This window comes from Macrobrachium nipponense, chromosome 47 (genome assembly GCF_015104395.2).
Source record: "Macrobrachium nipponense isolate FS-2020 chromosome 47, ASM1510439v2, whole genome shotgun sequence".
NCBI lineage: Eukaryota > Metazoa > Arthropoda > Malacostraca > Decapoda > Palaemonidae > Macrobrachium > Macrobrachium nipponense.
In genome coordinates, this window is record NC_087222.1 from 1,981,021 (window position 1) to 2,008,999 (window position 27,979).

At 46.3% G+C, this 27,979-nt stretch overlaps 1 protein-coding gene and 1 pseudogene across 3 annotated transcripts in view; both read right to left on the minus strand.

The window, feature by feature from the left end:
* Positions 1 to 27,034, minus strand: part of LOC135204664 (gastrula zinc finger protein XlCGF17.1-like) — a 70,983-nt gene extending 43,949 nt beyond the window's left edge. For 2 of the 3 annotated variants that reach the window (XR_010312279.1, XM_064234815.1), the window contains exon 1: positions 26,901 to 27,034. The gene's annotated coding sequence lies outside the window, so the exon portion shown is untranslated. Of the gene's footprint in view, positions 1 to 444; positions 557 to 26,900 lie in introns of all 3 variants that reach the window. The other variant, XM_064234816.1, reaches the window with a different exon arrangement.
* Positions 8,020 to 8,118, minus strand: LOC135204917 (U6 spliceosomal RNA; annotated as a pseudogene).
* Positions 27,035 to 27,979: the final 945 nt, after the last annotated feature.

Consider the following 27,979-nt stretch of genomic DNA (forward strand, 5'->3'; position numbering starts at 1 on the left):
ACGCATTCATTACAAGTGTTATTTCTAGAGCATTCATACCCCCTACACCTCTTGCATACATTGTGAGGATCTAACGACACTTTCGGTGAGTCTTCAACTAAATAACCCTCATTCACACATCTTCTAACTTCGCAGCTAGAGTCAGACATTTTGAGCACAATCCGAAGCAAAATCCAAAAAAAACAGTCCACAAAAGCGTATGCCAAACCACAGATCCAAATACGTCACCAAAAAGACAGTCCAGAAGATCAACGGCGATGAAAATACGAAAATCAAGTCAGGAGGTACCAACAACGATGTTGTAGGCACCGGCGACAGAGAAAATCTGATTTGAAGAAGGGAATGGTTCCTATTCCTGCCACCCAGCGGCAGGGCGGTAGATCACCTGACCTACCTGTAGCGTGTGCCGCGAAGTTAAATGTACAAAACCCACATTTACCATACCTCTGTGGAATATGTATGCAAGAACAGACGATGAACTTAATTGTACCAATAATTCTGTGGAAGGATGGCACCGCAGTTTCGTATCACTTGCTGGGTGTTCCCATCCAGTCATCTGGAAGTTTATGAGTCTCTTAGAGCAAGAAACAACTTTCAAGATGTTCAGATGAATCAGATTAATACCTGGTATCGCTAGTGAACAACCTAGGTAGAAATATAAGGATGTCACATCACGAATCAAATCAGTTGTTCTAACATACCAAGAAAAAACGTATTTAGATTATCTTAGAGGCATTGCATTTAACTTAGGTTTTGAAACACATGTTCAGTCTTTGAATAAACAATTTAGCATTTTTCCTGAAATTTGTCTTTTCCTCAAATATTTTTATTTTTAAGAATTCCATCTCCTGAAGATAAAAGCCAAGTTAGTTAAAAAAAATTCGATCAGTAATAAACTACAACTATATATGCAATAACAAATGTAAAACCAGCAAATGACTGTACAAGTATTCTAATATATTTCTGCTTGGAACTATTTAAGCAATAAAAAATGATATTGTTATAATACAATAAAGTTTCATACATACTTACCTGGCAGATATATACATAGCTAAGACTCCGTCGTCCCCGACAGAAATTCAAATATCGCGGCACACGCTGCAGGTAGGTCAGGTGATCTACCGTCCTGCCCGGGGGAAGGATTAGGAACCATTCCCGTTTTCTATTCATATTTTTTCTCTTCCACCTGTCTCCGCGGGGAGGCTGGGTGGGCCATTCAATTGATATCTCTGCCAGGTAAGTATGTATGAAACTTATGTATTATAACAATATCATTTTCATACAATCAACTTACCTGTCAGATATATACATAGCTGATTGACACCCTTTGGTGGAGGGTAAGAGACAGCTAACATGGAATAGACAGGTAAACAACATATGTTGTAGGTATAAATAAACCTTGGTTCCTATCTGATAGGTGGTAGACTTCGTGGCTGTTGCCCAGTAGTCTGCATCACCTCAAGACTTTAGCGAGATATGTGATCTATGGCTAAGAGATCTTGTGGGTCTGCCGATGGGATATGAACCGCTTACTCGGCAGAGCCCGAAAGGACTTTGTCAATGGGTACTGGAACCACTTCTATGACAATACACCTTATGAAGGAGCGCAACACCGATCCCGATCACCTGATCCTAACACGAGGGTTCGCGCTCAAATTGGAAAGAGTTATCCACACACTCCTTTCAAAAACCCCAATAATTCCACTAAGTTAAAAAACTTTAACTCAAAGTTAAGGATCAGTGTCGGCTCCTTATCCCAGTAACGTATCCGCAGAAACGTATAAACCAAAAGAGAAGGATCTCTCGTAGGTTAACTTGACATCCTTTGTGTAATGAGAAGTCAACACAGAGTTGCCTCTACCGTACAACACAGCTAATATGTCTATGACATATTGTTATGTAAAGAACAAGAATTTGCAAAAGCGCGCACTTCCTGTGCTTTTAATTCTCAGCTGTTTGAAGGAATCAAGTCACTTATGAAGTGCTTAGGAGATCTCCATGTTTCAAAGAAGACCAGGGCTTTCTTGAAATGGATCTCTCCCGACTGAAGCCTGAAGCCTGGCAGGAACTCGCGCCTGGCTGGTGCTTCGCTCTTGGTTGGCGCTAGCACTTGTCTGGTACCTTTCGCTGACTGGCGCCTCGCATCTGGTTGACGCCTCGCGTCTTAGCTAGAGATTCGCGCCTAGAGCCTGGCTTGCGCCTGGCTGGCGCCTCGCCGCCTGGCTGGCGTCTCGCGCCAGGTTGGCGCTTTGTGCCTGCCTGGCGCCTCGCCCGCCTTGCGCTGCCTGGAGCTTCGCGCCTGGGCTGGTGACCTGGCTGGCGCCTTGCGCCTGGCTGGGCGTCTCGCGCCCGGTTGGAGTGGCGCCTTGCGCCTGCCTGGAGCTTCGCGGCTGGCTGGTACCTCGCGCCTGCCTGGCGCCTCGCGCCTGGTTGGCTCCTCCCCACTTGCCGGAGCTTCGAGCTTGGTAGAGTCTCGAGGATGTCTGGCAATGTCCACATACGGACACTCTTATATGTCCTATATGTTCGCATCTAGCGAATCTGTGTCAGGTTGTAGGCCCGGCTTTCTTTCTCATCAGACAATGACAGTGTTCTTGGGGCTGTCTGCAGGTTTCTTCTTCCTTACTGACTGTGTCAGAAGGTCTTGAGTCGCCTTCTCAGTTAATGAACGAGAAATGTCCTTCACTAACTGAGAAGGGAACAAAAAGTCAGACAAAGGCGAGTACAGAAGCGCTGCCCTCTGAGCGTGGGAGACCGCTTTGGTTAAAAAGACACTATATACTGTCCTCTTTTTAAGAAGACCTGCTCCAAACAAAGAGGAGATCTCAACCGAGCCATCCTGAACCGCTTTGTCCTATACAAGACAAAATACACAGAAGGACTTCTGGTTCGAGTCCTTCAGAATCATGGGCTTTCTTGGACATCACCCCAAGGACCAATCTAAGAAGTTGAAAACTTCCAATACATGAAAGAGTCCCTTGAGGAGATGGTCCAGTTCTGAAATGCCCCAAGTTATACGGGCAGAGTTCAAACCTTGTCTACGTGAAGCGTCAACTAAGGTAGAAAAGTCCGCTTCTGACGTAGACGGAAGAGAAATACCCATATTCTCTCCCGTCTGATATCAAATGCCTCTTTTAACCAGCTAGTCTCGCTGGAGGCATGCCAGAAGACCGTTCTAACTAACTCCTTCTTCAACTTCATCCAAGAGTCTAAAGACTGAAGAGCCCTCTTCATCGAAATGGCGGGCTTCATTCTAAGAAAAAACGAAGATTTCTTCGTCTTTGCACTCGAGAAAAGAGAGCGCGGAGAAGGAGAGGCAGGAGTCAAGTCGTCTCCATACTCCTCTAGAAGCAAGGCTGTCAAAACATTATAGTTCGACAGTCATTCTCTTCCTTGATACTCCTCCTCCGAGTTTACTTCTAACTCGGGGTCTAGATGAGTCTCCACTGCTAATTCAGTACGTCTTTCCTCTGGAGGAGACAAACTCCTAATAGGAGAGGGGCTAAGGGAATGATATTCCTTCCTCTTCCCGCTTTAATAGTCCTGGAAGGCGCCAACAGCCCAGACTTCTCTCCATAAATGGATGACGCTTCCCGCTTGGATGACGCTTCTAGTCCGCCAAGCGTCCTGGCTGACGCCTCCCGTTTGTGTGGCTGCTGACGTCTGGATGACGCCTCGCGCCTGGAAGACGCTTCGCTCTCAAAAGGCGTCCTAACTGGCGCCAAAATTTTGGTGAGCCTCGCGTCTAAAAGCAGCTTTAAATGACGATTCATATCTTGACGACGTCTCACGTCTCTCTGGCATTACGTGTCTTCCGTAAGATTCTCCCGATCTCGCTCTCGAAACCGAAAGCCTCTGCGATATGTTTGGAAGCTTCACGTCTGCATGACGCCTCTCGCTTCACAGGGGAGAGAGGACGAGACTTCTTGCTATGAGAAGACTTTTCCGCAGGTTCTCACAACTCTTTCCAATAAATGTTAAACATGTTAACAGTTATTATCGTCGATCGAGAAGGATCTCTTTGTTAACGCGAATAGGAGCGAAAAAAAAGAGATTCTCGATGCTCTATGCGATATGAGAGTCGTGGAAATGGCTTAAGTGATTAAATGGGTAACGAAATCAGGAACGAATCTTGCCGTTACCGAGCTTGGTGTCCGATAGGCTACTGGACTCTTAGGTTAATAACTCGCTAAAACGAGAAAATCTTGGATGGTGCTCTTGGCTCACTGCGCCAGGCTGGCGCTTCTGGAGCATTGCGCCAGGTTGGTACTACGCGCCAGACTGGCGCTTTCTTCTAATTCTTTTTATGTTATGTGCCAGAACACCTGTGCCTTTATGGTACCCGACATCCTTTCACATGTTAATTCCGTTCTTAGTAGGAAAAAGCTTTATATACGTAGTATAGTCCATTCAGGGAAACAAGTTCTGCCCCAAAGAGAATGTTTCCCATCAGACTCATCCTCTTCTTCTGAGCAGGTACTCTAATAAGCTATGCTTTCGTAAGCCTGAGAGCATTACATAATACAATGTTCTGCTGCGATAGAATCCTTTAATAATGTTACCTACGGTAAACAGCATTGAAAGGTTGTACTATCTCTCTTATTGAAAGCTTCTTAGCAAAAGGCATACAATATTTTATTTATGTTAGCTTAACTATCCCCTCAATCCGAGGTTAAGACCGCGATTGTAGGGGAGAGATACGGATAGTTATTCCATCCAGCAGGAGAGAGAGATACGCCCGACCGCTCATGACTGACACCTACATGGTACTGACAGTAACTGGCCGCGTAGGCGTCTGCGTTGGTCTCAGGCTCTCAGCGAAAGCAGTCCCCGCTTACTCTTCCAGAGTTGCCAGCTACTCCAATTAATAAAGGAATTTTATAAAATATTATCGAACTTCAGGAAGTTCTTATTAAAGCATATTTAAGCGAAACAAGACTTCGATAAATCTAGAAGCTAAGTAGGTGTTGTCTTAACAATCCCTTTAAGCGTAGTCCTTCCTAGGAAAGACGTAGAAGGATACTGGTAATGAGTTGCACAGAAAAGAAGTAACTACGGTTATGTGTTTATGATTTGACCGTATCGTATTCTCAAACGCAGAAAACTCTACTACCTTCTACTATCTTCGTTCTTTTCGTTAATAGAACGATAGAAAGAGTATATATATATCCTTAAGGAACGAAGTTAATCAAGGAACTCTTTAAATCTTCGTGATTTATTCATAAATCGCGGAAGAGACAGAATTCCTGTTCATCACTAGGGTTTACGGAAAGGAAGTAGATATTTTCTATCCGCCATCATACCCAAACGTCGATGAGTCTTATTAAGAAAAACTCCCAAAGCTCTTGCCTCCTCAAAACGAGGAGAGCATGGATGAAGGAGAGAGTCCGCATTGAGAGGAACTGCCTAACAAAGGAGTCTTCTGAATAATGAAAAGGGGCTTCTCTTAGTATCAGAATCCTTCTGACAAAAGCAACGGCCGCCTGTGCGACATCTTGCACATTTGCCAGGGGAAAGTTGCTCAAGTTAAAAATTCAAAGAGGAGTCTCGCGACTGACCTCTCTCTCAAATGAAGATTTTTGGAATCTTCTGACGCCTGGCGTCTGGATCCTTGCGCCTAGCGCCTGGCGTCTGGATAGTTCCGCGCGCCTGGAATGTTCCGCACGCTAGAAAGGAGACTCGCTCCTGGAACGTTCCGCTTGCGTGGAAGGTCCCGTGCGCCCTAATAGATCCGAGCGCCTCTAGTCTTGTTATACGAGCCTCTTGCCAGAAAACGTTCAATGGAAGCATCCTTCTGATTGCCACTCTACTATAAGGCTCCTTAGTTAAGCCGTCTGTTTTCTCTTTGAAGGCGCCTTGCGCCAAGAAAAAGTTCTGGAACGCGGCTCGCACTCAGTTGCTGGAACGCGGCTCGCGTTTATCTGTATGAACGAGGCTCGCGCTAGTCTGTTGGAACGCGGCTCGCGCTAGTCTGTTGGAACGCGGCTCGCTGCTGGCTGTTGGAAACGTGACTCGCGCTAGCTTGCTGGCTGGCTCTCAGCCTCTCGCTCAGTGAGTCAGTGTTCTCTTATTCAGAGAACGAGCCAGATCGTCCGAACTTCTAACATGTACATTCTTCGTCTTTTCGGATGTAAGATGAAGAAACGGAAGAAGAACAGACGCACTTTTTAAAGGCTGCCTTTGCAATGGCTATCCCTGGCAGTCTGGGACGTTTTACAGATCCTGCCGAGGGAACGCCCGATCGGTGGGGATTCTCCATAACCTCCGTAAGGCTTTCGACTTTCCTTCTCCTCTGGGCTTGTGAGTTTGGAAGAGGTCTAGGCCTGAGAGCGAGACAGAGCCGATTGAACGCACCCTCTACTAATTAGGACGCCTTTCAATGGCGAACTTGGCAGTCTGGGACGTTCTACAGATCCTGCCGAGGGGACGCCTGATCGGTGGGGGATTCTCCATAACCTCCGTAAGGCTTTCGACTTTCCTTCTCCTCTGGGTATGTGAGCTTGGAAGAGGTCTAGGCCTGGGAGCGAAACAGCCGAACAGAACGCACCCTCCACTGCACTAACACTAAAATCACTTCTTACCTTTCAATAGCTCGTATTTTGAGCTACATTCCTTTGTCTTCAAATTGCAATATGAATTTGAAGATTCTGTGAAGTAAGAAGGAGATGAGGATACCACACTACTAGTAATGTTAATGCTCTAACTGCTCGTTAGTACGAGAGCTATATAAACTTCTAAAGGAAGCGTAACTATTCTTTCCTTACATCTTCAAGAAGGAAGTTAGCTCAATCAATTCTAACATTTACTACACGTTATTATGAATAAATATTAAAATTTTCCTTCTTGCAAACTATGTGAGTGTCTACCGAAAAGTTCGGTAGTTACACGTAAACAATTCTTCGAAATTTTCGAAGCCAAAGTTATAAAAACAAATTAATATGCGTATGCCGAACCAAAGATCCAGTACTTCCCTGCAAAGATAGCCCAGAAGATCGATGGCGATGAAATCCAAAAATCAAGTCAGGAGGAACTGCAAACGTTGTTTACATTCCAAGCGACAGAAAAAATATGAATAGAAAACGGGAATGGTTCCTAATCCTGCCACCCAGGGCAGGACGGTAGATCACCTGACCTACCTGCAGCGTGTGCCGCGAAATTTGAATTTCTGTCGGGGACGACGGAGTCTTAGCTATGTATATATCTTGACAGGTAAGTTGATTGTATGAAAATAAAACAATATTATTGGTTGCTTACATTTTCATGACTTTAAATTTATCCTGGGGGATTTTGTCCTGCAGGATTTTGTCCAGGGGGATTTTTTTGTCCAAGGGGATTATGTTCTTGGGGGGATTCTGTCCTAGAACCGGGTTTCGGAGATCCTATAGGGCTGCATGGCCACCTCCTCAGCAACACATCCAGTAAGATGCCTTTTCAGTGGCTGTCTGTTGATACCTGGGACCAACAACAGGATCGAGTGAGGGACCGACTATATGCGTGTTAACCCCCAATATCCCTTGGACTTCAAGCATGCTCCTCCCAGGTTTAGGAGAGTATGACTGGAACCTTTATCTAGGAGCATCAAGGGACGAGTAGCCACCTCCTCCACTGCACAACACTTCACTATTACAAGGTTGACATCTGTTAACCCAAACACAAGACTGGCAATGGCACAGGAAGGAAGTGAGGGAGCTAGGTGCAGGAGCAAATGGATAAAAAATTAAAGTTAGTAGTAGAAAAAAAAATGCATGAGAGATGGCACCAGGTGCTGTGTCCTCAGAGTTAGCAGCATGGGAGCTGGTGGGTGCTTCTGGGCATTCAAAACATGAGCTGGCAGCAGTTGTTCCATAACCTGAATTTCAGAAGTGATTGATGACGCCACGCAAGCTAGTAGCTTGGGAGGGTGGGTGCTTCTGGGTGCTTGGAGCATGAGACAGCACCAGGCTACAGATGGTGCCAGGCGAGCTAGTAGCTCAGGAACTGGCAGGGGCTCCTGGGTGCTTGGAGCAAGAGCAAGCACTAAGAAAGGTGGAACATTTCATGGTTTGCATTGTCATCCTAGTGTAGGGGTTATGCTAATCTTTCCTCCAAATTCAACATGTGTACTGCCGAAGCAAGTATCGGAATCAGAACTGGCATTCAGGCACGGTTCTCGGCTGTCGAGAAGGTCTCATCTCGTTGAAGCCCATTACAGATAAATTCTGTCCTGCTACATAGTACCTTTACACTTCAAACAATTCTGGAAAGGAAAGTGTGATAAGAAGCAGTTAATCTTAACTGCAAATTATTGATGAACCTGAATCAACTTATCAACAAAACAAGAAAAAACTCATCCCAAAAGCTTTCAGCTTGGAGGCTACTTGATTTTTGGCTTGAATAGGCATATTTCATCGAAATCCAGTTAATTAACCCACAAATAATAAACAAAGATTCTGCAAATACCCAATGTTTACATCTGGTACGCCAGAAACAGAATGAGGTTGTCTGCTAGGCGTTCCTGACACACTCATTAGTGGGTGGGACTAGTCACCACCAGTGAATATCAGAAGCAATATCGCAGAATTTGAATTTAAGCTGCCATACGAGTTGAAACTATTAGCCATGTAATTCCCGGTAAATTACTTATATAAACATACAAATTACTTTAACAATTTGACGTTTGTTCTTACACAAATACAAACCTTCAGTCTTTACACAGGACACATACCCTTTGGTGGGTGGATTCTGGGTAAACCTCTGAACCGACTGGTAGTTCTGCTCACTTGGTCTCAAAGAGCATAGAAAGGAGTCCCTTGCCTCTGATCTGTTGAACATTTGGAATGTTCAGCTGCCAGGCTTCTGGGCCTTTTAAATTAATGAGTTTGTCATAACTTTAAAAATGGCTTGGATGAACCCCAAGTGTTGGAGACAGTAAAAGGCTAAAAACAACCTACAGGTTTATTTTATTATCAGCTCCTCTCTCCCCTCGCTAGAGAGAGGGGGAGGACTTGCATCTAATAATCTACTCTAGCTTATAGAAAGGATACTCATTATGCAGGGCCACCTGCATGCCACGCCAGTGCATTATGTGTCAGTACATCACTCACCTCTCCATTATGAGAGAGGAAAGGTTTAAGAGAAAAGGGACAAGAGCAGTCACTCACTCACATTCTTTCTTCGCGACCATGCACCTTAGGCGAGATGCTATCTGTCTCTCTAGGGAAGCCAGGGGAGCCACACAAATTGATGAGCAGCCAACACAGGAACCAAGGAAATTGTGTCCAAGGACCTGTGGGCAATGTCCTGAAGGTAGAGGGACGTGAACGTAGATTGTCAAGACCGCACTCGACCTTAATCCATGTAGAACCAACAGGTTCTTCAGGAGTGTTTGGGACAAGCCAAAGTCCCTAACCTTTGAGGTCTTTCTAAGAATTTTCCCATCTAACTTATCAGATAGAGTATGCTTGCTTGCTTATCTCGAAGCCAGAAAAAAAAAAAAAAAAAAAAAAAAAAAAACGTGGTCTTGAACACTTCTTGGTCGAGCCACCACTTATGAGGAGTCATCAACACTCAGGCTTGTGATGTCGAGTCCTCATAAGAAAGTACTGCAGCACTCTGACTGGACACAGTAGTATCTTGTCCTGATCATGACCAACAAAGTTCTTTAGGAAAGTGATCGAAGGGGATTTGAATCTAGTGTTAGAAACTGACGGATTCAGAGTCTTTGCTAGGAGCTCTGGGACAAACTAAAGTGACAGATCTCTATCCCCTTGAAGGAAATCTCATGAAGCTCACCGACTCTCTGTTGATGTCAGGTGAAAAAGTCCTTTACCTGCTGAAGAGTAGCTCCTACCAGAGACAGACCCTGTAAACAACACCAACCACAGGAAAAGGTCCATTTCCCCTGGTATCCAGCTGCAGAGGATATAAAGGTACCCAGATATCTCAGTTGTCTTGTGGCTAGAAAAAAACTCTCGCTCGCAAGAGATGCTGGATAGTCTCCAGGTGTAAAGTTATGGAGGAGTAATGATAGTTTATATTTGACGTCTCCAAAGGTTGAGAGAGAGAGAGAGAGAGAGAGAGAGAGAGAGAGAGAGAGAGAGAGAGAGAGAGAGAGAGAGAGAGAGAGAGAGAGAGATTGGTGGAAGAATGAATGGGAGTGGTTAAATGGCGGTCAGAAGCATGTCTGTTGTGGCGCTCTGTAGTTTGTCAGTGGAAGTCTGTTACGAGAGTCGTAAGGAGTGAGGCGTCTGGTGAAGTCAGAGTTGGTTTTGACAGCAGTTATCCTTTGGTGGTTAGTTGTTTTGGTGTTATTTGATAGATTTTGGGGTTGTGAAGTTGTTGTGCGTGTGTCTGTCTGGTTGTGGTGAGGTTAAGGAGGTTGGTGGTGCATTTTCGGTGTATGTGAGTGGTGGTTGGGGCAGTGTTGGTTTTGGCGGGTTGTTGTGCTTCTGTAAGTCGTGTGGTTGTCGTGTTCTTTCGGGCTGTTGGTGTTCGTCTGTAGTGATTTCTTGGGTTATTGGGTTGTTGTGGGGTTGTGGGTCTCAGTTGGTTGGGTTGTGTTTGGTTGTCGACGGTGGTTGTGTGTCGGCTAGCCTATAGCCTATATCCGGTGGACAGCACAGCTAGCCCTGAGTATCAGAAGCCAGAGGTGAGTACCTGTTTGTGTTTTGTGTGTTTGGTATTTCATTGAACCAATTGTCCTGCAGGTTAAAGGTAACGTAAAGGGGAAAGTGTGAGTGTGGGAAATTTTGTCAGCTGGTACGATTAACGTAACTGTGGGGAGTTTACTTGTTTTTTCTAAGCTTGTGATCCCGCAACAAAGTGACAGCCCTTCCACAGCCTGGTAATACCTTCCTACGTGCAGTGGGCATAGCAGGTTGTGCCAACAGTAAATCTCTTTTGTTACTTTGGAAAGTAGAGCTAGCAGGTCTGCATATCACTCAGCATGTGGCAACTTGGAAGCCATCAGGGTCATTCTGAGATTCGGGGTGATCACGACCCTGTTGATCATCTAATGAATCAGACAAAACGGAGGAAAGATCTAGACCTGAAGATTGTCCCAAGAGTGTTGGGAGACATTTTTCTATAACTGCCCATGATTCTGGAAACAATAGAACAGAACACTGGCAGCTTCAGTTGTGCTGGGTTGCAAAGAAAGCTATCGTTGGGAGGTCCCCAATATCAGAAAATCTTTCCACAATGTCTGGGTGTATGGACCATGTCTCTACCACCTGACCCTGGCGACTGAGATTGTTTGCCACTACATTCCGTTTCCCTGGAATGTAATTGGTTCAAAGCTCTACTGACTGCGCTTCCGTCTACTCCTGCACTTGCACTGCCAACATGTGGAGCTGAAGGAAAACCAGTTTTCCCCTACACAATTGACATATGCCCCTACCATGGAATTGTCGTTCATCAGCACCATGGCGTGCCCATCACGTGATCCTGAAACTCCTGTAGAGCTAAAATGCAACCTTGAGTTTCAGAATATTCATGTGGAGATGTCTATCCTTCCAGGTTCACACACCTAAAACCAGCAACTCTTCCTAGTGAGTCATCCTACCACTAGGTTAAGTCCTTCCTTCCTACGCGAGAGGGATCGGGAAGAACCGGGGCTCTTGCCAGAGACCAAAACCCCTTCACTCTCCATTGAAGGAAACAAAGGTGAAGCCATCCATGAGAGACCAACTTCTCCAAGAATGAATCATCATTGTCGAGCTGGTTGTTCCGGTCTAGACAGGAATATGTATCTGCATTGCCTCTCTGAACTTGCTGATATGCGAGTCTGAGGGGTAGACTCCAGCTGTTGCCAAATCTATCAGCATAACCAAATGCTGTACCCTCTGCTTGGGTGGGAGATCAGACTTCTTGATATTGATCTGCACTACCAGGTAGTGACTAACATCAAGAAGTCAGTCTGTTCAGGAGCCACTGCTCAGAACTGAGGTTAATCTTTGGTACTAATGAGAGGACTGGTGGATGGGTATTAAAAAATGTGCATCCTTAAGTCTTCCAAAAGCATGATGTCAAGACTCCCTGATGGCGCCAAGGATCGACCATATCATTTCCATCTTGAACCAAGTTGGGTGAATGAATCGGTTCAGGGGAGAAAGATCCATGACTGGTCTCCAGCCACCCGTCGTCTTCTCTAGGATAAAAAGACGTCTGTAAAACCCCAGCAGACCACTCTGTCACAACTTCTAAAGTGTCTTCTTCAGCATCACCTTCACTTCTTCCCACAGGTTGAGGTTCATTGGCAAGCCTGGAATGTATGTCTGGGAGCAGACCAGAACACTGGTGAGGGGTGACGGGAACTTAAAGGTTTCTGCTCCATATCACTGCTATGTTTTCCAACAGCTCAACAGGTATTCACCCCATCAATGGCAGCAGGTGGGGAGGAATGCCACACCTAGTCATCCTTCTTCCTTCTTACCCTAGGCCCCTTTCCTAGGGCAGGGAGCTGAACAGAGCACTGCTTTGCACCCTTCCTAGCAAGGGCAGAGGAAGACTGGGTGTTCTTGGGAGCAGGGGCCTTGGAAGCCTGGGACTTGCCAGAGCCAGAAGAGGAAGGGTCAGACTGCAGTGTCAAACTCTTGGCCACTGCTTCTTAAATGAACAGATCGGTACTTCTGATCCTTTGCTTGTCCACCATGGCATCCACTTCTCCTCTAAGGAGGACGGATGAGGAGTCCACCATGGCATCCACTTCTCCTCTAAGGAAGAGGGATGAGGAACCCAGTACCAGTCTGTTCCTGAGTGCCAATGCCGAATCAGAATCAACAAACCTGGTGACCTGAATTGACACAGCATCTTTCTTCCTGAGCACCAAGTTTGCCAACAGGTTAGCTGTCTGGTGGGCTAAGAAGGTGATGGCTCTGCCTCCAGATATCAAACCCCTAAAGTGGATTCCTCCTCAAAATTACAAGAACCCAAAGAGAAAGAAGTGATCTTGGCCATTACAGAGACCAAAAATCTATTCAGGAGACCATCTGGAATGATGCTATGGCAGTCGATTCCATAGCTATTGACTCCTGCTGTGAAAAGGATAACTCCCTCTGCATGGACGCTGTCCAGTGATGGACCCGGACACATGTGAACCAGGTCCGGGTTAACCTGTTTGGTCAGCAAAGGACTCTCCAAGGTATTGAAGTATCCCTTTGATGGAGACGATGATTAAGTGTCTTGCATGATCAGCTAAACCTAAGTGAATTGTCCTGCTCATACACAAGCGAATTCACCTGGTCTAAGACCCCTTCCACAAGAGGCGACTATGGCAAGCCCGTCGAGACTTTGGGTTCATTTTGGGTTCTCCAAAAGCTTTGATGGTTATGAACAGTCCATGGGAAAAGGCACGGTCTTCCTCGAGATCGTTAAACTGCTGTATCATATTGGATGATCTCTAAAAAAAAAATCTGCAATTCAGAGGTATCCAAGTCTTTGGATACACAGTAGAGCTCTCGAGGCCTTCCAGGTCACAGTCTTCCAAGATCACTCCCTCTGCAGGAGAGAGACGCTCACCAGTCCTCTGGTGATCACTCTACTAAAGCGTATGACTAGTGTGACCGAGGACCATACCTAATGCATATGCTTCCGTGGTTGGGCTGGGATCGAAGCATGAATATTCCTGGTACTGAGCCCTAGGCCTGTCCTGCTCCAGGTTCCTAGAAAATCCCGAGGAGCTGGAAGGGACAGGTGAAAGATGACTAGCACCTTTCATGGACCTGCCAAAGCCCCAATGTGTGAGAAAGGCTTTGGGCTGTTGTTAACCTGCAATAACGATGGCTGTATAGGTAGAGGAGCAGTTCCATTCTTGCGGATGTGGATGGGGGCTGTCCCAGGGAGAGTGCCAGAGCCACGGGTATCCCGTGCAGTGGTAGAAGGACCCTTGCCAGTTCTGGAAGGCAACTTTCTGTGACCAGTACCAATGCCATGGGGGTCAGCAGAACCCAGTGCAGCGGTAGAAGAATACCTTTGCCAGCCTGGGTACATGACTTCCCGTGACCAGTTTTGGAGACATGGGGGTCTGTGGAACCCATGCACATGTTGCTCCCATGACACAGGGATCCATAGAACCCCGTGCAATGGTCCCCACGCCCCCTAGACTGATCACAAGAGCAAACGACAGATCCCTTAACCTTTTCCGTGGAAGAAGGCCGACCGTTAGAAGCCCTACAGGCCTTCTTATGGCTGGAAGGGGACGAGGAATTTCTTCTTCCTTGGCTTGCTAGCATTATAAGAAGGGGTGGAGGCATAGGCACACAATGGAAACGACGATGATGATGAAGATACTTTGTAACTATTCCTTTTCAACCTCTTCTTATGGTTATGACAGGCCTCTTTGAACATGGATTTGAGGACATCCCCCCCCCCCTCCCAAGGGAAGTTGGGTATGCACTTGGGGGCACGATATAGGAGGCAGGATTGTAAGAACCAACATTGTAGTGGTGGTCCTATATCCCGTAGATATCGTGATTGTGGTTACGGTCATGGAATAAGAGGCCACTGGAGGGGCACTTGTGGCCCTCAAGTGTGAGATTAAGCCCTCCAAGGAAGGCTCCCCAGGAGACCTAGGGAGAGCTATAACTCACTGAGCCCCTTGGGCTCCACCACGCCTGCAAGACATTCTGGGTTAAGAGGGACACTCTCCCTTTGCTCCGAGGAAAAATGACAATTTGTCGAAAATTGCATTCTTCCTAACTATACAAACCTGAGGTCCTTTAACAATAGGAAGGTAACTAGCGGCAGCTGGGACGGTCGTAAGCTTCGAACAAGGGGAGAACGGTAGTTAACTGCTTGTCCGATCGTGCGCGCGCCCGAGAGGTGAAGAATCACTTTTGCTTTAGGCCCATGCAAAAAGTTGCAGAGTGAGGGGTGACATGAGGTGGGACTATATGTAAAGGACCTCAGGTTTGTATAGTTAGGAAAAATGCAATTTTCGACAAATTGTCATTTGTTCCGATACGTAATACAAACCCTCGGTCCTTTAACAATAGGAAGACTCACTTATTGGTGGGAGGAATCTGAGTCTTTTTGGTGAACAGACTGGTGTTCGTCCAACCCTGGAGTGCCTCCCTGGTCGTAAGAGCAAGGGAGGGATCCAAACCTCTGTCCGATTGATCGGGGTGTGCACCGCAGGATCAATGGTCAGACCTCTGGGCCAAGTACTAAGAGAGAGGCAAGCGTATCTCTTCGTACCAGCAAGCAAGAACTTGTTCCTGTTTGCAAGAGACAATCATAAAATGATGGGTTTGTCTCAAGTTGGCATCCACTTCCTCCCCCTTGTTGGAGGAAGTGGTGGATATTTACTCCTATCCCTACTGAAAGGGATAGGATGGTGCTCTATTGAGTAGCTCACCTGCATCTCGTCCTTACCCAGCAGGGTGACGACCGTGTCCCTCTACCCAGAGGTAAAGGAGAGAAAAAGATGGGAAGAGGAGCCAGTCTCACACTCATTCACTCATCCATTCTTACGGTCACACCAGGACTCGATGCTGTTCAGCCTGCGAGGGTCTGGGTTAAACTACACGTGTTGAGCAACCACCACGGTTTCCCAAGGAAAAAGATCCAAGGAAACTGTGGGCAATATCCCGAAGGTAGGTAGGAGGTGCATGCGGTCTGGTTGGACCAGGCCCCTGCCTTCACTACCTGCTGCGCCACGGAGAAGTTCTTGCGGAACGCGAGAGAATGATGAAGAGGCGTCCACACTCATCCTGGGTGTCGAGTTTCTTCAGACAGCTCCGTCGCGCCTTCACAGGACAAAGCAGCATAGCCTTCGTATCGGAGGCGGTGAAGTCCATTAGGGAGGGTATTGTGAAGGACTCGAACCAATTGTCAGTGACCAAAGGGTTCTGAGTCTTCGCTATGAAGATCGGTACGTAATCGAGCGTCACAAATCCCCATCCCCTTGTGCTTGACTTTGCAAGAAAAGTCATGCAGTTACCTAAGACGAAAAGAAGGGAATAGTCGTATGACCTATCCCTCTTCTCGACTTTGGTTATGTACAGTACTCATACTGATAAGCTATTAAGACGAAGTAATGATTGCTCTGGAACAACCGAACTAAGTCCACAGCGTAGTTCGTAACTGACTCGGGTGCTCTGACAGCTGCCGACTGACTGTTTCGGAATCGGCAAGTTGTCCAAGCATCCGGGTAAGTCACGTGACCTTCGCCCTTTAAAGAGTTATGCTGAGAGACCAAACAAATAATATATTTGGTTAGTCACGATGCCGGACGGCGCGGTGATGATTCTCTTAATGCATAAACTCAAAAGGCGAAAGTCAATTGCCTTCAAAAGACCGAGGTCCCTGATGGCAAGAAAATCTCATAGACGTTGAATCTCAGCTTAAGGAGAAACAACACTATGTGACGTTGAAGACGAAGGTAGGTAATGAATGTAACCTACGTCTTCCAGCTGAATCGAGAGAAGGAATCTCAAGATTCTGAACCTGTGCTTACAAATGACTGAAAACGCTAACCGCCATTTCATTGCTGTCCGGTGTGCAATGAAAGCGGGGCGTTCTTCAGTAATGACAACACAGGGGAGAGCCGCCTGAAGAACTGCTTCTCATGGGCTGAACGTTTGGAAGTAGAGCTGGCAGGTGTGGGAGTAGGCGATGTCTTTCAATACATCTGCTAATCCGGGGGGTGAACAATGAACAATTGCACACCTCCGAATAAGAGATATTTTGAGGACAAACTTCAGATTCCGCAAAAATCATTCGCATTATTGCGATACGATGCAGCAAGAGAACTATTACAGAATTCTGTTACCGTGCGGTAAACAGAAAGATGAGAGTTGAAGAGATATCTATGTTTAAAATTCTCGCAATACCGAAGACGATGAATACTAGTGTCACAGCAGTAGATGGTCATTCATGTATGCGAGAATCCCCGTTAATCAGAGACTTAAGTCCGTGATTGTTGGGCAGAGATACGGTTGGTATTCAATCAAAGCAGGTGAGAAAGACATAGCCAACCGTGCATCTCGAAGCGGCAGCTGGTACTGAAATGCCTCGGGCAATTCAATACGCAGTAGCTGTTGCTGACTCGTCATCCTGAGTTGCCAAGTAATCCTTTCCACGAAGGAATGCGTTCGGCTAGAACCACCGAGCATAAAAAGATATGCTCGAGCAATTATATTTATGCGAAACGAATTTCGGTAAATATAAAAGCTTAAATGGTGTTGTTGTGACCATAAGTATATAAAATTGAAACTGGAAACTCCAGGGAGGTTGCAGGCAACCCCGAGTTGCAGTTCAATTAGAATACTTCTCGTCTACGTCGCAATCCAGATACATATGCGCCTACCCCTCAGACCATTCAACTGCTTAGCCGAATCATGTCGCGAGGTTAATATACGTAGTATATTTGTAGGATTCTGAACAACGATCTCCATCCTAAATTCTTTCCCTTCAAGAAAACAAAATAAGATTGGAGATCGACCGCCTTCGATCTCTAAGAAAGAGAGAGAAGGAGAAGTCTTCCCCGAAGGAAAGCTTCAATGGTGCACAGAATAACGAAGACGAAAATTCAAGCCAAACTGGATATTCCCGTCCGTTCTCTCTAATCCAGGGCTGGCCGCCACTGTGAGATATCTTCCTTCGGCGACAGTCTTCTTCCAACGCTAAGAACTCCAGGAATTCGAGCATTCGGCGAGATCCCCGATTATCGTGGTAACAATTATCGGGAATACTCGTCTAACTCCCTTGGACAGTGGTCTCGCCATGTGTGCTAGAAATTCTGCAGAATTCTAAGCGCCCAGCAAAACCCCCACCGCATTCGTTAAACGAATATCGGTTGGTTGTCCTCAATCGATTCCCGTAGAAATCGGAGATGGTGCAGGGTCCCTCCTCCACGACCGGGGTTACGTCAGGTAGGACCCGAAGGTCCCCCAGGTAGCGCAGTCCCCAATCGTGGGATCCTACAGAGAAGTCTGTAGGATCCTACCCCTTTCCCTCGTAGCCGTAAGGAGAGAGGGAATGGGGAAGGAAAAGGATATGCTCGCCTTCCAGCGGCACTAGCATTTGGAGACGAGAGTAGGAGCAGCCATCACCTTGCGGCGATGGCCTTCCTCCCACCCCCCTCCCCCCCGAGGAGGAGTCACCGAACTCGTGCTGTAGGTAAGCATCTGCCACCACTGTGAACTTCGTCTGCGTGGGCTGATCGACACCTGACAGGAGAGCCAAAACCGTCCTCTACTCATTCCAGTCCTCGTCGAGATCGAAACCTCTCAGGAGGACGGAAGGGGGGGGGAAGAAGAGCTGCAATACTCAAAAAAAAAGCCGCTGTCCGCGGCACAGGGAGGGGAAAGTAGCTTGCCCGACCGGCTAGAACCTGAGCGAGCCTTCTCGTCCGGGGACGAGAGGCTCTCCTGGTTCAGAACCGAGTCGAGAAGCTCTTATCGCGGCAAGCCCACCGTCAGTCTGGTTCCCTACTCGGGCTCGAGAACGACTTGAGCCGTGGAGCGGCGATCCTCTCCCCAGGTCGTTGTGCTGACGAATCAGTGCAATAACCAATGGGCAAAGTTACTCTGAATCTCGGAAGTTACAGCGTCTTGAGGAGTAGGACCGTCCAGTCCCTCCAACAAGAGCAGCTCCCAAGACCCTGCCTCCTTCAGAAGAAGGACCAGCAAAACAGATCCCTGACGGTTACCTCCAATCACTTGCGCGTACGTCCTGGCTGGTCCTAAGACCATACCTGGCATGTGCGGCGTCGTGACTGGATCGTGAGCGGTGCATCTCTCACGATCACTCCTATATACCTCACTCTTCCCGGCGTATGCCGAGGAAGTTGAAGGTATCGGAGAGACAGAACTGATGCTACCCCCCCCCACCCCCCACCCCCCCTGACGGTCGCCTCCAATCACTTGCGCGTACGTCCGGCTGGTCCTAAGACCATACGTGGCACGTGCGGCGTCGTGACGGGATCGTGAGCGGCGCACCTCTCACGATCACTCCTAGCTACCTCGCTCTTCCCGGCGTACCCCGAGGAAGTTGAAGGTAGTGGAGAGACAGACCTGACGCTCCCCCCCCCCCCTCTCGCTGCAGGACCAGCGTACGTGGGGGCTGCAGCCGATCACCAACCCGCGGTGGGGATCGATCTGCAGGCCGTGGCCGTCGTGCCGCTCACCTGTGGCGAGTGGCTCGACTGAGCACGTCGACCCACCGGTTCCCACCCCGTGCGTCAGACGAGCTGCTGCTGGTTAACCGTATCCGCCCGGTCCCTGTGGGAGCGGCGGTCAGGTGACCTGCAGAGCTCGCTTTCACGGTGAGAGGGCGTGTGAGCCGTCCTCGTGGCACGTCAAACCGCTGGGTACCAGCCGAGGCTGGTACCGTCGGTCGAGGGGACCTGGGACCTCTTCCCAGCCTCAACCCGTGGCCGGTCAGAGACCGTCATCCACCCGAGGGGCGGGTACCGGCTGGTCGCTACGAGAGCGGCCGCTGGCCTGGCGAGATGTCACCCTGAGCGGCTCTCGACAGTCTTCTGCTCCATGCCTCGGTTCATGCTGAGCGAAAACTCAGGCGTCTAACTTTGGCTGCACGGTCACCCGAAGGAGACCGTACACTCGGAAACTCTCGCGGATGAGAAAACCGAGCCGGTACCTGGCTTAGCAGCAGAGCTGCCAAGACCAGGCGAGGGTGTACCAGCGGTAGCCAGCACACCCTTGGTCCCCGTCTTCTTCTTCTTCTCAGAAGAGGAGACGGGCCCCGTTCCCGAAGGAACAGGAGGACCAGCAGAAGAACCCCCCCCGTCACACCGGAGTGAGACGAGCCCTTCGAAGTTCCCGAAGGAGTCTTCTTAGGGGGGAAAAAAAAAAAAACCCGGGTTACCAGCTGGTCGCTGCGAGAGCGGCCGCTGGCCTGGCGAGAGTCACCTGAGCGGGTTCTCGCCAGCTTCTTTTGGCTCCGTGCCGTGGTCTTGGCGCCGAGCGAACTCTGGCGCCGAAACTTTGGCTGCACGGTCTCCCGAGGGGAGAGCGTACACTCGGGATCTCCCGCGAATGAGAGACCGAGCCGGAACCTGGTGTAGCGGCCATCGCCGCTAGCACCAGGCGAGGAAGTACCAGTGCTAACCGATACTCTCTGGTCCCCGTCTATCTCTTCCTTACGGAAGGGGAGACGGGCGCCCCCCCGCTTCCCCGAAGGAGCAGGAGGACCAGCCAAAAGAAGGACCCCCCCGCCCCCCGTCCCACCGAGGTGGGACGGGCCCTTAGAAGTTCCCGAAGGAGACTTCTTAGCGGGGGGAGGCAGCCTTCTTCTTCTTCGGCTTATGGGCCTTAGAAGTCAAAGGGGAAGAGGCAGCAGCAGACGAAGACGAAGATGACACCTTCCTCTTCTTCGTCAGCTCACGCAGGACAGTCGTCAGGTCCTCCATCCAGGCGAGTCGGGCCTATTGCCAAAGCAACATGACCCGACTGTACCTGTCCGGAAGGACCTGGGACTGGGGAAGACACACCATGGGCAGGACCAGCATGGACAGGCGCAGGAACCAGGAGCAACAGGAACAGCAACCAGTCAGGAGCGACAGGAACAGCGGCAGCGGTAAACACAGAAGGGACAGCCAAGCCAGTAGCGGGAACCACATCAGCGGCAGGTACAGCAGGCCCAGCCATCGCCTCGTAGAATCATCGGCAGCCAGCGGGAACCTGGGTACTGGCGGCCGGTCCAGGGGCGAGCTGCTGGAACAGCGGAAGTCTGGGGCAGGCAACACGAAGAAAACACAGGCGGCGGCGGCATACCCCTCCTCGGTACGGCGGCGACCGGCCCTAGTAGCGGCAGACGGCGTCACCGACACAGCATGGGGAGTGTAGACCAGCGGGGGGAGGGGAAGCAGCATAAGCGGCGTGGAGGTTGTAGTGGAGACCGCTCCAAGGTCCCCGCCCCAGACCTCGCTAGACGCTGCAGCAGATCGTGGATGCTAGGCACGCCCTGCAGCCGCAGTGGCCCATACCTGTCCAAGGTGTCTCCCACGGATGTAGCACCTGCGGTAGCACAGACAGAGTTAGTAAGAGGGGTTCCCTCACGCACGGGGGGGGAGACATGCCCCACCCCCGAAACGCAAGGAAGACCCCAAATACAAAATACAACGAGGAAGCTGAGCGGGGGGCAGGAAAGAAGACGAAGAATCGGATACCAAGGGAGTCGCGGGAGAGCTTTCCGACGACTTCCTGGCAGACCTTCGCTTCCCCTACCCCGCACAGCAGTGAAAAGTAATTATGGAAAATGAAAACGCAGAATACTGCACTTGCGATTCACTTCATAGAACTTAAAGGGGGAAAGATCAATTCCCGGGTAAGAGCGGAAACTTGATCCATAATAATATGATGCTATCATAAAATATATATGAAAATGAAACAGAATACTGCACTTGCGATTTTCACTTTCACAGAAATAAATCGTAAGGATTAATTCCCGGGTAAGAGCGGAAACTGATCCCATAATAATATGATGCTATCATAAAAATATATATGAAAATGAAAAAACAGAATACTGCACTTGCGATTTTCACTTTCACAGAAATAAATCGTAAGGATTAATTCCCGGGTAAGAGCGGAAATTGATCCAAAATTAAATTTGATGCAATTAATAAATGAAAATGAAAGAAATATTGCATGCGGAATCCACTTTCATTGCATTCTATTCATACAAAATAAGAGGCTCGTGCCGAGCGCAATCACGCTCGGCAACGAACGCACAGGGCAAAAATATAATGAAAAAGAGTACTTACATCTTTCAATTACACACTTTCGCCCAAAATGCATGACTCGGCGCGAGTGCGCCCGCCCTCGGCACCGAGACATAATTCAAGTCAATTTCATGGAAAGAGCGGAAATCGCCGCATCTACGGCGATAGCTCCATGTTGATTCATAATTAAGTAATGAAAATGAAAACAGTGTACTTACAGTTTCATTTTCAAGTCAAACAAACCATTAGTAGAAAACACAATATAAACAAAGCATACGACGATGAAGCGGGCAGAGAGCGATGACGAACACGTCCTTCACACCCGCGGCCGAAAGCAAAAGTGATTCTCCACCTCTCGGGCGCGCGGGCGCGCGGACGATCGGACAAGCAGTTAACTACCGTTCTCCCCTTGTTCGAAGCTTACGACCGTCCCAGCTGCCGCTAGTTACCTTCCTATTGTTAAAGGACCGAGGGTTTGTATTACGTATCGGAACAAATCCCCCCCGCCCCAACCCCCAAGCAAAAGGAGACTGCTGGTAAAAAGTCATACTGGGTCATTGTTATATGACAAATCCTGGGAAATCACTCTTCCATAAATTTATACTTTAAAATGTGTGAGGTTTAACAAAATCTGACTGGGCAGATTGGCAGATATAAACAGAAAGGGAGGAAGGAACCCTCCTTGAGTAGTCTTATAATGGAATGTGTCAGAGATAAGAATATTATATATACTCGGATAAACAACTGAGCACAGAACACTAGTGCCAATTAGCAATTAAACCAGTACGATTTTGAACTAGAGTAGCTTAAGGTTAACACTGTCCAGTGGTAAAGCACCACCGTGAAAGATTATAACTTTGGCAGTGCAGGGGTGGCACCCCGTGATCTTCCTGGCGGTTAGACTTGAGGTGGTTCTGCTGGAGTCTGCAAATGCAGGGAACACAACGGAGGACCGGAGAGGGGTCTCTGCAATGTTCAGTAATGACACGAGTTTGGGATTGTGCAATGCCTACGGCAGCAATAACAGTTTCACACTGACGATTAATCAAAACTGGAAATTTACTCGACTTATTACTTCACAATGGGGGTGAGAGCATTTATATATAACAAGCAAGAAAACACACCATTCAAGGGATAAATACTAAAAACCGGAATCTTAAAGAGTTTGGGAATTGGAACAATGGGAATTTGGCAGTGATGAAAACCGGAGTGCAAGACAAAAGAGGTGAATACTGGCAACCAACTGGAGTTTTCTTACCTTATCTCCTAAGAGCGGGAGAGGTCTGGGCGGAGGCCTAGCACTCTGTAGGCACTGTGGAAATGCAGACTGCTTGTATGACACATGACTGTAAGTGGAGGTTGACCATGGCCACCTATAGAGGAGGCCTGGCCACTGAACCTAAAAAGATTACCTACGTCATCAAGGTGAGGCGATCATCCAGGCCTCATCACTGAGATGAATCAGTATTCCACTAACCTCGGACTGGGTTACTACATAATTTTTTATCGATTTATATTTCCTTTCTGCACTGTTTTATAATGCCAGACAAGTGCTGTGTGCCTCGTTGTCAAGGGAATTACGATAAGAATGCAAAAGCTTGTGCATTTTCCTTCCCTTAGGACGAAAATCTAAAAAGGAAGTGGCTGCACGTGGTTAAAAGAGAAGAAGGATATACACCAACAAAGAACAGCAGGGTAAGTGGCTCATTTTTGTACCTCGATTTTCAAAAATACTGATTTGAACTCCCATAACCATTGTATTTATTAATTTCTTGTTGATATTTCGTATTTGAGGTTATACAAAAATATCAGCAAGAAATTAATAATATATAAGGGACACTCGAATTCAACTCTATATGTTTGAAAGAAAATGCCCTGCGATATATGTCTCGTTTGTTGTATATTCATATCTTTTATCTATATTTGTCTGAATACAAAATACCTTTCAGTTTTCAAACAAGATATAAACTAGCAACATACAGAACATCTGCTGAAATGTAGTTCATTTCATTGCAGGTGTGTGAGTTACATTTTTTTCCTGAAGATGTTGTATGGGAGCTATGGAAAATTTGACACGAGAAACGTTTACAGCTTTGAAACGCACAACACATGCAATTATAAAGCTTACAAATGACTATTTCATAACTGAAAATGGATTACATTCTCATGGGCAAATTCCAAACTGATAATCTGGAAGAACGATTTAATAAATACCGTCAGCTCTAGGGTGGCAATTATAACATATCAGTACGTCAGGTTTTTTAATGAGAAAAAAACTAGAATGATGATTCTCAGATACAATTTACCTCTTAATGGCAAGTCTGTTAATTTAGCTGAATTTAAGGAAATTAAGTGGGAAGAATTATAATGAGCACGTAGATTTAGGGGACTTGGATTTGAATATCGAACGGAAAGATTTTGACAAATGTGAAGAAGTTATTCCAGTTTTAGTCTATTTAGCTGGTTACTGCCATTTCTCTGTTGACAAGAAAATAAAATGTTCATTTTGCAAAGAGCTTACGACACATTCGAGCGATGAAGAGCTTCCCAAACTTATAATTATATAAATGTTGTCAGCAGAGGTTCTCTATTACGCCCAAGTGCTATAACTGTGAATATTATCATATATAGTTCTGTAATTCTAAGTAAAATAACTAAAATGAAAATTTTTCTAGGGGCAATGAATAAGCGAATTATTGCTTTGGCATTGACAATGAAAGCACTTACAGACAATGACAGTGGATTTCCCACTGATGTATGTGATGCAGGTCATAGCACAGAAAAGATAGAAAAAAATGCTTGTTTGGGCATCAACAAATTCAATATTGAACAATATTTCTAGGAAATAAAATGACTCGTTGGCCCATGGTAGAAGTGAAGAAAAAAAAACAGCTGTAAATTTTAACTTCCAATGCCCATTAATATATTTTTTCAACAATGTTATTTTTATCATGATTAATGTTATTTTTATCAGATTATTGTTCTTAATTATTTTTCATTACTTTCCTTCCTGTAATAACACGTGATTAGTTTTTTTTCTTTATACGTACATTTTCTAACTGAATAAATGTCTTTCATAATATAAACCATTTTCCTTTCCCTGTCTTGATTACCAGAAATATTGGAAAACTTCAAACATTTCATGGACAAAATGCTATTAGCAATAAGTACGTTATTGGAGAATAAAAAGACAATGATAATAAGAATGTAACGATAGGATTTCGTTGACCTTATAGAAAACAAACAGTAGCAATCACCATGGTGAAGGTCGCGCACAGGTGCGGCCATGGCCTCAAGCTGCCTACGTCACAATCCAGTGACCAGGCCTCCTCATAGTTGGCCGAGGATTGACACGAACGCTAGCCGTGTCCAGGACTCGGTTGAGTGTGGTTGCGAGCCTAATTCATAGGCGATGTGAAGGTAAGACTGCACTAAAGTTTCTAACTTGAACCCTGAATCAGTCGTCGCGGGTGCTCCTTCATGTCTTTGACCTCCTATGATACGACACTGCGAGGGTATGCACTTCGTAGGGCAAATCTATACCCAGAAAGAAGGGTATTGGAGTTTTGGGGAGTCGCCCTCCCCCAAACTGAAGTCGCATGGGTGCCGGTGTTTTAGCCGGCAGCGCCCTGCTGCAATCCTGAATTCCCAGAGAAGTGATAGCGCAGCTCCCTTTGTCCTTCCTCTTGGAGACTGAAATCCTGAAAACAGCAATTAAGCCAGTATGAGTTTTAGAAGGGGGGGGGGGGGGGTACGAGTGCATGTGTTCTAAGAAAGAGAGGATGACAATTGTTAAAAGCTGACAGGGTCATGCCTCAGATCATCGCTAATGGGTCAAAGGATGGAACGAGGGACTGACCGGATGGTAAGGCTGGAACCTTAAGTCTGGTCAGTGAAAGGTGCGAATTCTTATGCTACCAATAGCTACAGCCAGACAGGTATTATTTATCCATGAAGAGGTTAGGGGGTATGACTAGAAAAGTAATTTGCAGGTGTGGATCACACTTTTTTTCTGAGGGAATCGGTTCCTTTGGAAAAAGTTTGTTTGACAAGTCATTTATCCTCTGGGATTTAAGGGGGTACTCCTCCCGGTTTTCCATTAAGGGCTTGAAAGTCAAAATACTCCTAAGAGGGCAAAATGAAATATGATGCTGGGAAGGACCTGACTCAGATGGGAAAAATAAATCTCATTCTTATGGGGGGATGGCTGAATTTTTTACTTGATTTAACTTATTTGGGATTGCAGTTGTGATTAATATAATAAAGACCACGTGTATGCCATTAGCAAGCAATCATTCTCTGGATATCATCGTCCCCCCCCTCCTCACCAACTCTCTACTGACAAAGTAGTGGGAGGATGCTTCCTTAGGAGTGGCAACAACAGAAGCCAGTTTGGCCCAGGGCAGAAAGGAATCAGAGAGAGCCCTCGGCAGTCCGAAAACACCAGGAAAAGCTCTTATCTTTTTCCCTTTCCCTGGCAAATTGCATCCATTCTTCTGACTGCTAGACATGACATTCAGAACAAGGGCTATATTGGTTACACGTTTTCCTTATTAAGAACAGAGGGTATGAGGAGTTACCTCAAGAGAGGAGAGGAAGCGATGCATGGTTTGTCGGTGCCAGGCAAACGCCTCATGACACACGGCTTCCTCTCCCTAGGCTTGGATAAGTTGTGGGTTTGCATTATATCAGTATACACAAAGTAACCATTGCACTCGCATAGCAAAAGTATTCACACACAAAAAGGAAAAGATGGTAAGTCAAACAGTTAGTTGGGCAGAGGAGATGTCTACACTTGACAACAGCTGAAAGCAAAGTTGGTGCATATACCAACAGTCCCGCCCACCATTACCATTGGTAGCTAACTACATTATCTTGTTTAAAAGTTAAAATGGTCGTTTCCAGCTCGTGCTGCAAGTAATAGCCTTATGTAAATAATGAAGGTTAGTATTGGCGTAGAAACAACCCAGTGTTACTTATTATTCTGACTTATGCCAGATTTCTACCCACAGCAAACCATAGGAACAGATTTCTGTCGTACACAGTGTGTACCTGTACTACCATATAGCAGACAAAGGTTTATTTCCTTGTGGGAGTAAATAATTTGATTTGTTTCAATTCTGATGCCAAGTGGCTAAGCCTAAACTTAGAATGTTCCTAGCCTCAGGAGTTAAAATTTAAACCATACATAAACGACAGTGTTCACAGAAATGCAAAGAATCTTTTAAATACTTACTGAAAAATAAAATGGATAGCAATCCTAACACGTTCTCAACAAGAACAAAACACACACTTCCTTCTTGATGATCAAATACTTTAACTTTACTTCTCTGGGACCTCTGACCAAGTCTGCATTTGGTGTATCACTAATTATCTGCAATATAAAGACATTTATCATTATAAATATGTATACATATAGGAAATATGCTAGGCTTACATTAGTATACAGGCATTAATGTTTTCCTCAGTAACAATCAATATACAATGTCCTAAAGACTAAACAAGCTTACTGTATATCCATAAGTCCCCAATTCAAGCCTCGCACAGGCTGTTGAAACAATAATTGAAGTTTTATATGACTACAGGTCTTCTTGAAACCTGTTTAACTCTCTATCTCAAACCATCTTTAAGGACAAATGAACAGTCCGATTGAATTATTCTCAATCTATAATAGAAAACTGAGTAGAGTATTGTGGTCAATAAGAAGTCTGTCGTATAGGCAACAAAGTGTGGTGCTGACCCAAAGAGACACATTTCTCAAAGTCATTTGGTCAATAAAATGAAAGTCTCAAATTCATTTGGTTAATAGAAAGGTGTTTTAATACCAGGGCTGTTGGAGGAACAGCATTTTTTAGCGGATTTTTCTTTGGAACCTATCTAAAAATTATTCGCAGGAGGACTCGCTCATTCGCGGGTTTCTCTGTGAAACGTACCTATAAAATTATTCGCAGATGGCAAAATTTTTCAAACAGCAATATTCAATATTTTCACTTTAGTTACGTAATGTGACATTATTATATAATACATAATACAGTAGAGCCTCGGTTCTCGACGCTAATTCGTTCCAGAAGGAGCGTCGAAATTCGATTATTTCAAGAACTGAATCAAGTTTTCCTATAAGAAATAACTGAAAATGGATTAATCCGTTCTTGACCATCAGTTATTACCCTAACCTTGCCTTTTTATACAATACATTACATGTAAATTACAAACTAAATAAGTTAAAAGTTAAATAAATATCATGTTAAATGTATATTCATAATTTTAAATGTATAATATACAGTATAAAAGAAAACTAGCGTGTGTCCAACCAAT